Source organism: Tursiops truncatus, chromosome 2 (genome assembly GCF_011762595.2).
Source record: "Tursiops truncatus isolate mTurTru1 chromosome 2, mTurTru1.mat.Y, whole genome shotgun sequence".
Classification (NCBI taxonomy): domain Eukaryota; kingdom Metazoa; phylum Chordata; class Mammalia; order Artiodactyla; family Delphinidae; genus Tursiops; species Tursiops truncatus.
The window spans coordinates 137,175,523-137,188,420 of record NC_047035.1 but is presented as its reverse complement, the minus strand read 5'-3'; the positions used below and the strand labels follow the sequence as shown (position 1 = coordinate 137,188,420).

The following is a 12,898-nucleotide window of genomic DNA, read 5'->3' as shown; positions in this document are numbered from 1 at the left end:
TGAAACTCAGTAGAGGTGCAATATCACCCAAGTTGGGCTCACGCTATATTCTGCCTTGGTTCCCAGGATTGCCATGGGAATGCAGGAAACTTCAGCTTGCTCAGGGAGTAGAAGGGAACAGGAGTGGAAATGATAAGAAAGAAAATATGGTCTTCTGGAATAACCAATGAGAAAAAAAGCTGCTGACTGGGTAAACCTCGGGTGGACACAGGTGGCTGGGCAGAGGTGTTGGGAAATAAGGGGTCTCTACGGGAGACATCTCCATTGGAGAGACCTGGTCTCTATCTCTTCCGAATAACCCTACTTGTCTGTTTGTCCAAGGCCTTTCCAATCAACCTTGATGTTTGGCAAATGCTGTTGTATTTTACCAAACACAACTGGGCTCAGAGGGCATTGCTGTGAACACACACAGCCCTGGTGTTTCACAGAATGACATCAGAGAGGAGGGGAGTTCTGTGACCCCAGGAATGAATCCCCACATTGGGATGAGCTGGACATATACCACCCAACCAGATATTTCAGGTCTGTATCCACCTGGAACTTTTCAAGGGAGAGGAACCCTTTTGATCAAGACCATGAAAGACAGGAGAATTTGCCTGGAGGAAGCAGTTTTCTGCTGGTCTAGGGTGGGACTGTTTTCTAGAAAATTTGGGGCCAGTTCCGTTCATGTACACATATGGAAAGAGGAGAAACACACACACACACACACACACACACACACACACACACACACACACACACACACACTCTCTCTCTCTCTCTCTCTCTCTCTCTCTCTCTCTCTCTCTCTCTCTCTCTCTCTCTCTTTTTCTTTAGGATCACTGTATCTGTGGCCTCCAGACTGTGATGGGGAAATAAAGTCTGATCAAGGCTCTAAGTAGGGGGTGCTGGGAGTTAGGGAGGCCTGGGGGACACAGGGCACCAGAAGGGACAGCTGAGGGAGGATGGGAGTGTGGACCCAGAAAGGAATGAATTAGGACCACATATGTGGTCCTGGGTTCTGCTACTGATTCTCCCAAGAGGCAGAGATGGTGACAGAACCCGGCATCGGACCCTAAAGAAAGACATGAGTTGAGTTGGAGGACAGCTGCAGAACTGTTGTGTGAGAGCCTTGCCTTTCCCCCGTATCCCTAGCCCCACCCACGCCCCCTGTGCTTCAATCTGAGCTGCTGGAGGCTGAGGCAAAGTGGGTGGAACATTTCTAAGTATAGAATGTCTTGGACTTGGAACCCATGGGAACCTCAGAAGCAAACTTATCCTCACCTAGTGAAAAATGCCCTCTATTGGGCATTGTTAGATGCTTCATCATCAGAAAAGCTCCTCCTTATGTCACACCCAAATCTGCCTCCCAGTAACTCCCAAAGAATGGTCCCACTTGTGGACAGTTGGCATCATGCTGGACAAGTCCCTTTCCAAGTTAGAACTGGCCTGAGAGTGTCAGTGACGTCATGTGGTCCAAGCAGCTCCGCTCCCCTTGTGTGCACGGGCTTAGCATGTGTCGGGGTGGCGACGTGTACGGTTGTGCATTCAGGCAACCTGACTGGTGAGTAAATGAAGGGCTATATTTATCTCCGCCTCCCAGGCCCAGGAGCTCCCACTCTGTGCCACAGAAGGGAAAAGCAAGCATGTGGGGAGATGCCTCACATTATTGTGACAAGTAATTAGGGGATGTAAGATGTTCATAAATTACTTTATTAGACAAATGCTGCTTATAAGCCCCACGCCACAAACATTCCCGGGGAGTTGCCTCTGGTCCTGGGACTCTGCTGCTGAAGGAATCCTGGCTCTCCTGGTCCTCCACATGGTGGGCTGTGTGCAGGGAAAGGTCTGGATTTGGTATCTCTGCTCTGCCCCTCCTAAATGCATGATCTTAGGCACATCAGCTCATCCGGTTAGACTGCAGTTTCTGTGTCTGTAGGTGGGAGTAATGCTCTTCGCTCACTGCTTCAGGAGGTGTCTCCAGCAGACCCTACCACCGCCAGGGCTGGGGGTAGGGTGATAGTAGAAGTGGTGATAAGGGATCCCAGGCATCAGAGCCTGCCTGCGGGGGCAGGGACAGTTGAAGAGGTGTGTCCAGTGGGAACAGAATATTAATTGAACATCTACTATTGCCAGGGACTGGAACAGGCCTAAGGGACATTGCTGAACAATATTCTTCCTCAACTTGCTCATCATCCACAGAGAAGACAGGGAATCCTAGGACAAGAGCTGTTTGAAATGAAAATCGTAGCAGCCTAGATCTGGGGTCAGCAAGCTTTTCTGCTAAGTCAAGGGCCACGAGAGTAAATGTTTTAGACTTTGCGGGCCATGCAGTCTCTTGCCACCATTCAACTTTGCCCTTGTCACGCAGAAGCAGCCTGAAACAATACATAAACGAACGTGCGTGCCTGGATTCTGATGAAACTATTTATGGACACTGAAATTTGAATTTCACGACATTTTTACGTGTCCTGACATATTCTTCTTCTTTTGATTTTTAAAAAAACACTTAAAAATGTAAAACCATTTTCAGCTCATGGTCCGTAGAAAGGCAGGCGGTTGGCTGGATTTGGGTCATAGTTTGCAGACTTCTAGCATAGAGGAAAAAGCAGTGGAGTCCATTAGGGGTACCAGGGAAGTCTTTGCTGGGTCTGAGATTCTCAGTAGATGACGGTTTCACTGGGACCGTATGCTGGGGAGGGGAGAGGTGGGCCTTCTACGCAGAGGCAAGTGCTGTTACTTGGGCAAGGAGGCAGGAGCAGGGGTGCCTGCCGGACAGTGGGGAGTTTGGAGCGATTGGACTACAGATGCGAGGTGGGGCAGTGAGCAGCGGGTAAGACTGGAAAGAAGGTTGGGGTGGGATTGGGAAGCCCTTATAAGCCATGAAAAGGAGTTGAGCTGATCCTGAGGGCCGTGGGGCTCTAGTGGAGATTTCTTGACTTTGTAGAAAAGCCCCCCCAGCCCCCGTCATGGCAGGAGGGCCGGGAAGCGGTTGTCTCAGTAGATTGTGGGAGGGGTGATGAGAGCCTGAACGGAGTCAGTAACAGCAGGGACAGGAGCAAGAAGCCAGACTGGAGAGGAGAATCCACAGGTGGAAACAGCCCAGATATGGGGGCAGGGAGGAGAGGAGGTCATCTCTGAGGTCGCATTCCCAATGGAGTGCCATTTGTGAACAAGCACCCCATTATGTGCCCTCACTATGATGGCTAATAGGTATCTAATGGTGCCTCAGAGGAGGGGCAGGGAGGGGCCTCCCACTCGTGTTCCAGGTTCTGCACCAGGAGCTTTATAGACATTATGTCATTCAATCCCACCACTGTCCTGCAAAGGGAGTTTATGGTCTCACTTTACAGATAAGAAAATCAAGGCCTGGAAAGATTAAGCAGTTTGCCCCAGGTGACACAGCTGGTGAGTGAAAAAGGGGAGCTCGGATCTTGGGTTAATTACTCTATATGCCAACATCTTTCAACCTGGACACCCTGCCGGAGGCAGTTTGGGAGCATGAGGCACCCAAAACCCGAAAGGACATTTTTATGGGCACCTGGTCACACTGGAGGCGGTGGAGGAGAGTACAGCAGAGCACGGGGAGGTGGCAGGGGTTGGGGTGACAGAAGTCAGGCAAGTAGCTCCTCTGCTGGGAGTCTACATTTAATTCCAGAGCAAGGAATCAAGGGGGTGGTTGAGAGAGACCTCGGGCAACCTGCTGAGCCTCTGGCTGCGGTCTCCCTTTGTGAAGCCTGGTGGGGGGTACTGACGGGGCCGCAGGGGTGGTTCCAGTCACCCTGCATCCAAAGCTGTCCTCCCGGAAAAGGCACCTCCCCAACCCCTGCTAGGGTACCATCCCCAAACCCTTAATTCCATTCCATCCCTCTACTGCTCAAAAGCGCCCAACTTGCGGTGGGTTCCACGGTTCGAAGGGCACATCTGGCTCCCCAACCTGGCAGGGAAGGCCCGGCCTCCACAGGGCTCCAGTCTTCTCATTCAGGTCCAGTTCTTACTGTTCCCAACAGAACCTCTGCTGCACTGGCCCCAGCAAGACACCGTGGCCCCTCTGCTGAGACCACCCCATCCCTCTATAGATCTGGGAGATGCTTTCCTCAAGGTGCAGCTGGGCGCCCACCTCCCTTGCAGTCTTCCCTGACGAGCCGGCCCTCCCCTGGCGCCGTGATGGTGTGATGTCCCTGTTACCCTCAGAAAGTGGTGCTGAGGGCTGGCCAAGTTCTTGTTCTGGGTAAAAGAGGAAACACAGGGCTTCAAAGAGAAGCCGAGGGTGATGAGTCCCAGAGCAGAAGACCCTGGTTAGAGGAAAAGGCCAAAGGGGGAGGCAGAGATCATGGGAGCCATCAATTAACCACAGGATCCTGAAGGGGGAGGTGAGTGTGTTGGGGCAATGTCCAAATTACAGGCAAGGGTCATCATGGGGCTCCCCTAGTCACCCTGCTCCCCGAAGGACTATCATGGGCTCTGCTGTGAAAACACCTATTATGGGATGTGGTCGAAGCCATGGTTATGGGGTGGGACTGGAAGGGCTTTGTATCTTAGGGAGAGGGCCTCGTAGGGAACAAAGCTTCCTGGATAAACCTTAAAACATATCAATTTCCATGTTATTTCAGTGGCCGCAGGAAGCTCCACAACCTGGAGGAGGTGGGTTATACTTAACACACTAATCACAAGGCTGTGACCTTGAATAGCTGTTGAACATTCGCAAGGTGCTTTCACATGCACTAGATCATCCCACTTTCATGACAATCGGATGGGTGTTATCATCCCCGTTTTACAGATGAGGCTCAAGATTAAATGTGACTTGCTAGGCTCCTCTTCATGGCTGCCACGCTGCTCTTCAAGGTCACGGGGAAGCCCCCTTTGAGTTCTCTCTCCTAGCAGGAGGGCACAGTGTTTGCTAAGAGTTAACCAGGAGAGTGTGAATTAGCTTTTTAGAAGCTTCTCACGCAGCTAGTAAGTGATGAGCTTGGGAGCCAAGTCTAGTTCTATGCTCCTCCCAACACCTTGTGTTGTTAACTTAACTGCATGTGTGTGCACCTGTGGCCTCGGTGAAATTATACACTCCTTGAGGGTAGATATTCTGTTTCCTGTTCTGTGTAAGCCCCCTTTTGCACCGGGCCCTGGTACATAGTAAGCACTCAGCCAACCTTTGGCTGATCATCTCTTCACTCCTACCCCAAATTCAACAGGTCTGCCCCTGAGACATTCTGCTTAGGAAGGAGAGATGGAATACTGTCAGTTTCTCTGGGATCCCCTGCCCTTTGGGAGTTTCTCTGGAGAGTTCCCAGAGCTGACCTTGGGAACAGAGATCCAATTCTTGCCATTTGGAGCATTTGTATCCTGATTACATTCATTCCCACGACACATCTTCTCATGGTCTTGGACAATTTAGAGCTTTGCTTGGTGGGAAGGCAGGGGAGAGAAGGTGGCCTCTCTCCATCACTTAGGGCTGCAGATTCTCAGATGCCAATTTCTTATCTTTGGCCCAGTCCCACTGTTCACTGCGGGACACTTAAGCTCTCAGGCCCACTTTGGGGCTCAGGAAGAGATGGTCCTCCTTCCCCATCCATCTCTGCTTTATCTTTCTTTCATCTAATGGTTTGCCACCTTGGCAGGAAGGGTGCTACTGGGAGCTGGGGAGACCCCCTCTTCCAAGTTCTCTCTCTTAGCAGGAGGGCACTGTGTTTGCTAATAGGTGTTAAATGGGAGCATCAAATTTTAATCAGCTCCTAATGGAGTCTGGGGACCTGGGGGAGTTCTCGAGTCCTGCATTATGCTGCTTGCTGGAGGCAAGTTGGATGCAGTGAGTGGGAAGGTGGGACGGGAAGCTGCCGTCAGCCAGAGCTACTGGAAAATGAGATGGTGCTGGCTACTTTCATTCAGGGTGGCGCAGCTCAAGTGGCCACCGTGGCTGCTCTTGGTGACCCATCCATTGCTGACTTCCTCTTGGTGGGAAGCAGGTCTAACAGCAAATGTAAAAATGGGAGAACATTGGCATCGGAAGACCCTGGTTCATATTCTAGTATTTTCAAGTTGAATGAATTACTGTGGACAAGTTCCTTGGTGTGGTAGCCAGTTCATTTTAATTAGGGCCCCCAAATCGGGCCTCCCTGCATCCCTTTTGCGATGGGATGTTACCACTCCTTGCACTGAGAGGCAGAGTTTCTTCATCCCCATCACACTGAGTTGGTCTATGACTTTCTTTGACGAATAGAATATGGTGGGAATGTCATAGGTGGGTTCTGGAGCCTAAGCCTTAAGAGTCCTTATTGCTTTTGCTTTCTACTCTCTTGGAATGCTGTCCCGTGACCACCATGAAAGGAAGCCTGTCTAGCCTAGTAGAGGGTGAGAACCCATGTGGAGGAGAACTAGGGTGCTCCCATCCATAGCCAGCACATGTGAGTGAGGTGACCTTCCAGCTCCAGGTGAGCTGTAAGCTGACTGCAGCCATATGAGGGATCCCAGGTAAGACCTGCAGAAGGATCACCTAGATTGAAAACACGTATTGTGAGAAATAAAAAAATCATCATTGTTTCAGGGCACTGAGTTTTCACGTGCTTTGTTACTGATTAATAGATAAGTGAAATGCTTGGCTTCTCTGAGCCTTGGATTCTCAGATGTAGCCCAGGACCTCCGATTAGCACCTTGTCCCTGGAAGGGTCTCCATGACAGGTGTCTGAGACTGTGCCTGGGACATAGTAGGTCTTCAGGGAGAGAGAAGCACTGCCAATGAGACTGGGGGAGAGAAGGGCCTTGACCGCCACAGCAAGGAGATGTGACAGTGGTGGTGGTGGTGGGATGAGGGAGAGGGATGACATGTAAGACTTTTCTGAGACAAAACAGGATTTGATGAATGACTACATGAGCAAGGAGGGTGAGTCAGAGATGCCATGGAGTTTGCCAGCCCGGGGAAGTGAGTAAACAATGCCGCTAAGGAAGGTGGGAGGAGGGCAGGTCTGAGATGGAGATGAACGGGTATGAGAAGGAGACAGTGGACGCAGTTGGCCATGTGGGCCTGAGCTCAGGAGAGAGGCCAGGGCTGGGTGGAGGTGTGGGACTCATTGGGGTGCAGGGGACCATTGAAACCTGGTGGATGGCTGTCTCAGTCTGTTCGTGCTGCTATAACAAAACACTACAGACTAGGTGGCTTGTGAAAAACAGAAATTTCTATCTTTGACTTCTTAGTTGACATCAGACTCCTTCTAAGCACTTCACAAATAACATCTATCTCAACCTTGTAACGATCCTACTATCCCCATTTTACAGACAAGGAATCAGAGGCACAAGAGTTACTTGGTGCAGAGTGCACATCTAGTAAGTTCCAGAGGCCAATGTGGCGGTCTAGTTTAGAGCCCACACTATTAACCAGTGCCCTCTAAGCCAACTCCCCGGCATGATACACATAGTAGGCGCTCATGAAATACATGTGCATTGAATTAAATCCATCAGATCGCTATTTCCAAGAAAGCCAAAGATTGTAAATTCTTAGGAACACAAATCCCTTTAAATGTCACTTTTAGAATCTCAGATACTAGGAAGAAAATGAAATAGGAGGGTGGGTGGGTCTTCAGGAGGGATTTTGCTCTTCCATTTTTGCAGCTAGTGTGGTTTGCTGCCCTCTCACCCTGTCACTGCCCCACAAACCTTCCTCCAGTCTTGCCCTCTTGGGAAAGGGAAGAGTTGGAGCACCCACCGGCCATCGTGGCAGACAGGGGTCGGGTAGAGCAACGATCCATGTTTCAGTGTTCTCCATGCTGCTGGAGCCTGTGAGGCGAAGGCCAGATGAGCTGGAGCTGAACGCAATTTTTGTCAGAGTTCCCTTCCCATCTGTGAATGCAAATCCTGAATTACAGGCCATCCGGATGACAAGCTGACATTTTAGCTCCAAACATTCTCCTATAATTAGTAGAATCTAATGCAATACAGGGAATGGCTCCATTTTACACACACGTTATCGTAATGCCTTTAAATAAGATAATTGATTATGCCTCTGCATAAGAAAGTGAAATATTCGGTGTAATTAAAACCAGTATTCCAATCCTGGCTCCCTGACAGGTGATCCACGTGTCACTTTATAAACCCTTAAAGTACTGCTCACACCCACATTCAAAGTTTGTTGTAGAAAAAACTTTGGAGAATTTTTTTTTCTCATGGTTTCCAGCTTTGGGTCTGGAAATCTGAGTGGGGGTGGCTAGTGATTTTGGGGGGAATTCTGTATTCCTCCTCAGCTCCTGACACTATCACAAACTCTGTCTCACGTTTCGCTAATAGATCTTCTTTTTATAGATGAGGAAATTGAGGCACAGGGAAATGACAGCCATTCTGTGACAGCCAGCCTTGGAACTCAGTTGTCTGTCTCCACAGCCCTTGCAATTAGATTTTAATTCAAGTTCTTTTGCTGTTAAGTGGGAAAAGTGTGGTTTTGTTGACAGAATGTAGGGCTGGAATCAGGAAATCTGGATTCTTCTTGGCTTTGCAATCAGTTAACTTCTCTGAGCTTTAGTTTCTCCACTTGCTTCATTGATTGGCTAGGGAGAGAATTAGATCAGATCAGTAAAGTGAGAAATTGTAATATAATAGCAGTCTAGTAGGTAGACTCCTGGGTTGTCTGGGGTGGAGATGGGGAGGTTACTTGTTTGAGTAAAGAAAAATCAGGTACGGCTCTGGAAATCTCAGTGGTCTGGAAGTCTAGGGATTCCCCAGTACTACCCCATTACTCTTGACCCAGCCTCCATCTTCTGGAGGTTGAGTGGTGGGGAGGAGATGGGACATCAGTAGGAAAACTAGGTGAAAATTGTGTGGGAAGCTCTTTGCCTTGATGGTACTTGGAGATGACGTAGACGTCTCAAGTGGTGTTGACCCACATTAGAGTCCTGCATTAGTCCCACCCTGTGAGTAAGTTTCCGAAAGAGTTAGTCTGTGGCATGCATTTGTGGGGCAGCTGATGGGTATTGGGTGAGTGCTCTGGGGACAGGAAAGCAAGCCACTCCCATTGGTTTCTCTTCTGGAGGCAAACTAATTACTTCATCTTTATTCTCATGAACCCCATAGCCTCATCCCAATAGCATTACTAATAAAAGCCTAGCTTCCTACAGAGATGTCAAGACTCTTATCAATACATTTGTTCAGGAAAAACTCTTCCCAGTGTTGTCCTGTTCACACTTGCACTAGTTTCCTATTGCTGCTTTAAAAAATTACTATACACTTAGCAGCTTAAAATAACACAAACGTATCATCTTATAGTTCTAGAGGTCAGAAGTCTGAAATCGATCTCACTGAGCTAAAATCAAAGTGTTGGCAATGCCGTGTTCCTTCTGGAGGTTCTAGGGGAACGCCTGTTGCCTTGCCTTTTCCTGCCTCTAGAGGCTGCCTGCATTCCTTGGCTCATGGTCTCTTCCTCCACCTTCAAAGCCAGCAATGTATGTTGAACCTTTCTTACTGTGCCTCATCTCTGATTCTGATTCTTTGGCCCCTTTCTTCCCTGCTTGTCACCCTTGTGACTACACTGAACCTACGAGGATAATCCAGGAAAATCTCCCCATCTCGAGATCCATAACTCAATCACATCTGCAAAGTCCATTTTGTCATATAAAGTAACACAGTCACAGGTTCCAGGGACTAGGATTTGGGCATCTTTTGCAGGGGTTGGGGAGCGGGTTATTATTCTGCCTACCACTATGCTCTAGCCCCAAGGGTAATTGTATTAGTTACCTATGGCTTCTTAACATATTACCTCCAAATTTCATGGCTTAAACAATGACCATTTACTGTTTCACCATTTCTGTTTGTAAGAAATTCTGTTGGTAAGAAAAACTAATACAAGTGTGAACAGGACAACACTGGGAAGAGTTTTTCCTGAACAAATGTATTGATAATAGTCTTGATGTCTTTGTAGGAAGCTAGGCTTTTATTAGTAATGCTTTTTGGACACCCCCCTGGCTGGGGGTCTCTCACAAGGCTGTATTCAAGGTTGGCTGGAGCTGTAGTCATCTCAAGGCTTGATGAGGGAGGATTCACTTCCAAGTTCACTCACATGGCTGTTGGTAGGTTGTTGGCTAGAGACATCAGTTCTTTGCCACACAGGCCTCTCCATAGGGCAGCTCACAATATAGCGGCTGAATCCCTTCAGAGTGAGCGAGTGTGAGAGCAGAAGAGGGTGCCCAAGATGGAAGCCACAGTCTTTTTATAACCCAGTATTGGAAGTGACATCCCATCACTTCTGCCATATTCTTTTTGTTAGAAATGAGTCAATAAATCCAGCCCACACTCAAAGAGAGTGACTTACACAGGGGTATAACCAGGAAGTGAGGATCAAATTCGGGGCCATCTTAGAGGCTGTGTCCTCCAGCAGTGGGGAGGCTGATCCCTAAGGATCAGAGATGAGGCCCCCAAGCTTTAAGACAATGGAAATCAGACTTTAGAGGCCCTATCCCAATGCAGAGGAGACTGAGATATTGGGATGGGGGGGTGGGTGTGTAGGTAGGTGGGTGGTTGTAGAACTTTCTTCCATCTATGTCAGTGGTTCTCTAACTTAGGAGGTATAGTAGAATTATCTGCAAGATAAAAGGCCAAAGCCTGAGCTCCAAACCTATAGGTTCTTATTTAGTTGGATTGGGGTAGAATCCGTGCAGGTGCATTTTTTTCAGAACTCTCAAAGTAATTCTGATTTGCATCAAAGTTTGAGAAATTTTGATCTAAAGAGTCTGCTGGTATCTAAAAGAAGGAATTTGGAGATACCACGGAACTCTTTGAAGTCTGGATCTTCCAAATGATGATAATGATGATGGTGATGACAATAATAAGAATTATTATTTACGTGAGTACTTAATACTTGGCAGGCACTATCTCCTGGGTCTCAGTTTCCTCATCTACAAAATGAAGAGAACATCAATCCAACAGGGAGATAGTGAAGCCTAAATGATTTAAGTCTGTATGCACTTGGTAAATGCTGGATTTACACCAGCGCCTCCTGTCTTGGACATCCCTGTGCTCCTTTTTGGGAGCCGAGATACCACACCCACCCCACCATCCTAGCACATTGGAACTGCTTGACAAGGGTGAGTGAACTCAGAGGAACCTACAAAGGACATTGTGTAGTGACCACAGGTCTGATGGGCTGCCCAAGAGGCCATTATGCAGGCTTGGGCTGGGGTGAGGCTGGCTGTGCGGTATACCCAGGTCTTCCATTAAAAGGCTTGGACCAGCAGCTAATCCTAAGAGCAGTGACCAGGCTGTTTTTACCTCCAGGTGACAGAGCTGGATCTACTCCTCTTCTTAGAGGAGCAGTCTATGCTGGACATGGCTGTACCTCTGAGGCCCCAGTCCACTTCTCGTCACTGATGAGTGAACTCCATTGACAGTTATTCCCAGCCTTCCCAGACCTCTTAGGTTTCTTCGGAATTACCTGGTAGTCTGGCATGGATTAAGGGGGATGTAATTCTTTGTGGGCAGGACTTTTGGCCTCCCCTGCTTAAGCCGTCTCTTGGTTCAAGTACAGGTATGCCTGTACTAGTCTCTTCACATAGCCCTAAATAGGAAAGTAGAAAGGGCTGGTGACCTAAGCCAGGTTTTGTTCTTCCATTAGTAGGGAAACTGAGGCAGAATACAGGGCCTTATCTGCTTACAGATAGTGTGAGCTTTGGCTATATTTGGAAAGTTCCAGCCTCCTGGAAGTTTCAACATATGAAGATACTCATGAACTGACTGTTCTGTGTGTTCTTTTCTGCCAGAAGCTGAGCTCCTGGGGACTGATGACAAGGATAAAAGAAGTTATGTAGTTCTAGTTTCAAAGGGTCTAAGTTCAAGACTCAAACTAGTTTTGCAATATTGAACTTAGCTTCAAAAAGAATGTCCTTTAAATGCTTGTTTTGCCACTATCTTGCTGTGTTACTTAAGGCAAGTAAGTTCACTTAACCTATTTCAGTATTGGCTTTCTTATCTGTAACATGCTTGTATCAGTCAGCATAGGCTCATGCTGCAGTAGCAAGCAACCCTCAAACTTCAGTTGCTGAATACAGCAAAGATTTATTTCTTACTCACTTTTTGTGTCCATCTTGGGTCTACTGAGGGCTCTGCTACATGTTGTCTTTATTTTAGGACAGAGATGGGCAAAAATAGTTACCATCAGAAACATTGCTGATTTCTGTGGTAGTGGGACAGGGAGACTGGGCGCAAATGATGGTACTTCCAGCTGGAAGTAACACACATTATTCTGCTCATTTTTCATTAGTCAGAGCAAGTCACATAGTCATCTCTAATTCCAAAGGTGAAGGGAAGAGCAATCTTACCATATGCCCAGAAAGGGGGAGATCTGGAAAGGTTTGGTGAACAGCACTACTGGCTGTCACAATGAGTATTGTTATGTCAGCTTTCTCTCCAGGTTATTGAAAGCATTAAAGGAGATAATAGAGGGAAAATCACTTGCAAATAGTAGACACAAGTAAGATGTTGTTCAAGTAGCATTTGGTGTCAGCTGTTGTGTGACAAACACTATATGCTAGACATTTTGTAACAGCAGCAACCCCCAGATGGAACTCTGGAAGGCAGTGGCTCCCCTGGCTTTGCTCCCTCTTGGCACTGGAGTCCTGACTGTAATCGTCAGGCAAGGAGCACTAGCCCAGGTTTGTGTGTGGAATGAGAGCTCTTCTTCAACTGGAGACTTCTGGATGTTGTCCAAAGTATTTCCTGGGAAGGGCTCACTCTTGTGACAGCTGACCAGTGATCTCCACAAGCAGAGACAATGTGGGCTGTCCTGATGTTGACCTCTGCGTCCTCTTCACTAAGGAGCAGGTCAGGTCTCTTAGCTCAGTGGATTTGAGACTGGTCGTGGTCTGGTGTGGATTTTGGTCCAAGTGCCCCTCTGTATTCTGGGGTCCACTCTGTGCTGAGATGCCTGCTTCTTGCTTTGAGGCCCTTG

At 48.1% G+C, this 12,898-nt stretch overlaps 2 long non-coding RNA genes across 2 annotated transcripts in view; one reads left to right on the top strand and one right to left on the bottom strand.

Moving 5' to 3' along the window:
• LOC109551835 (uncharacterized) overlaps window positions 1–12,898 on the top strand; it is a 112,342-nt gene that overhangs the window by 28,215 nt on the left and 71,229 nt on the right. The gene's annotated exons all lie outside the window — the stretch shown is intronic.
• On the bottom strand, window positions 8,452–12,035 carry LOC141277872 (uncharacterized). Its single transcript, XR_012329741.1, has 3 exons — window positions 12,022–12,035; window positions 11,387–11,509; window positions 8,452–8,510 (listed from the first exon to the last, which is right to left on the bottom strand). It is a non-coding gene; the product is annotated as an uncharacterized lncRNA (long non-coding RNA).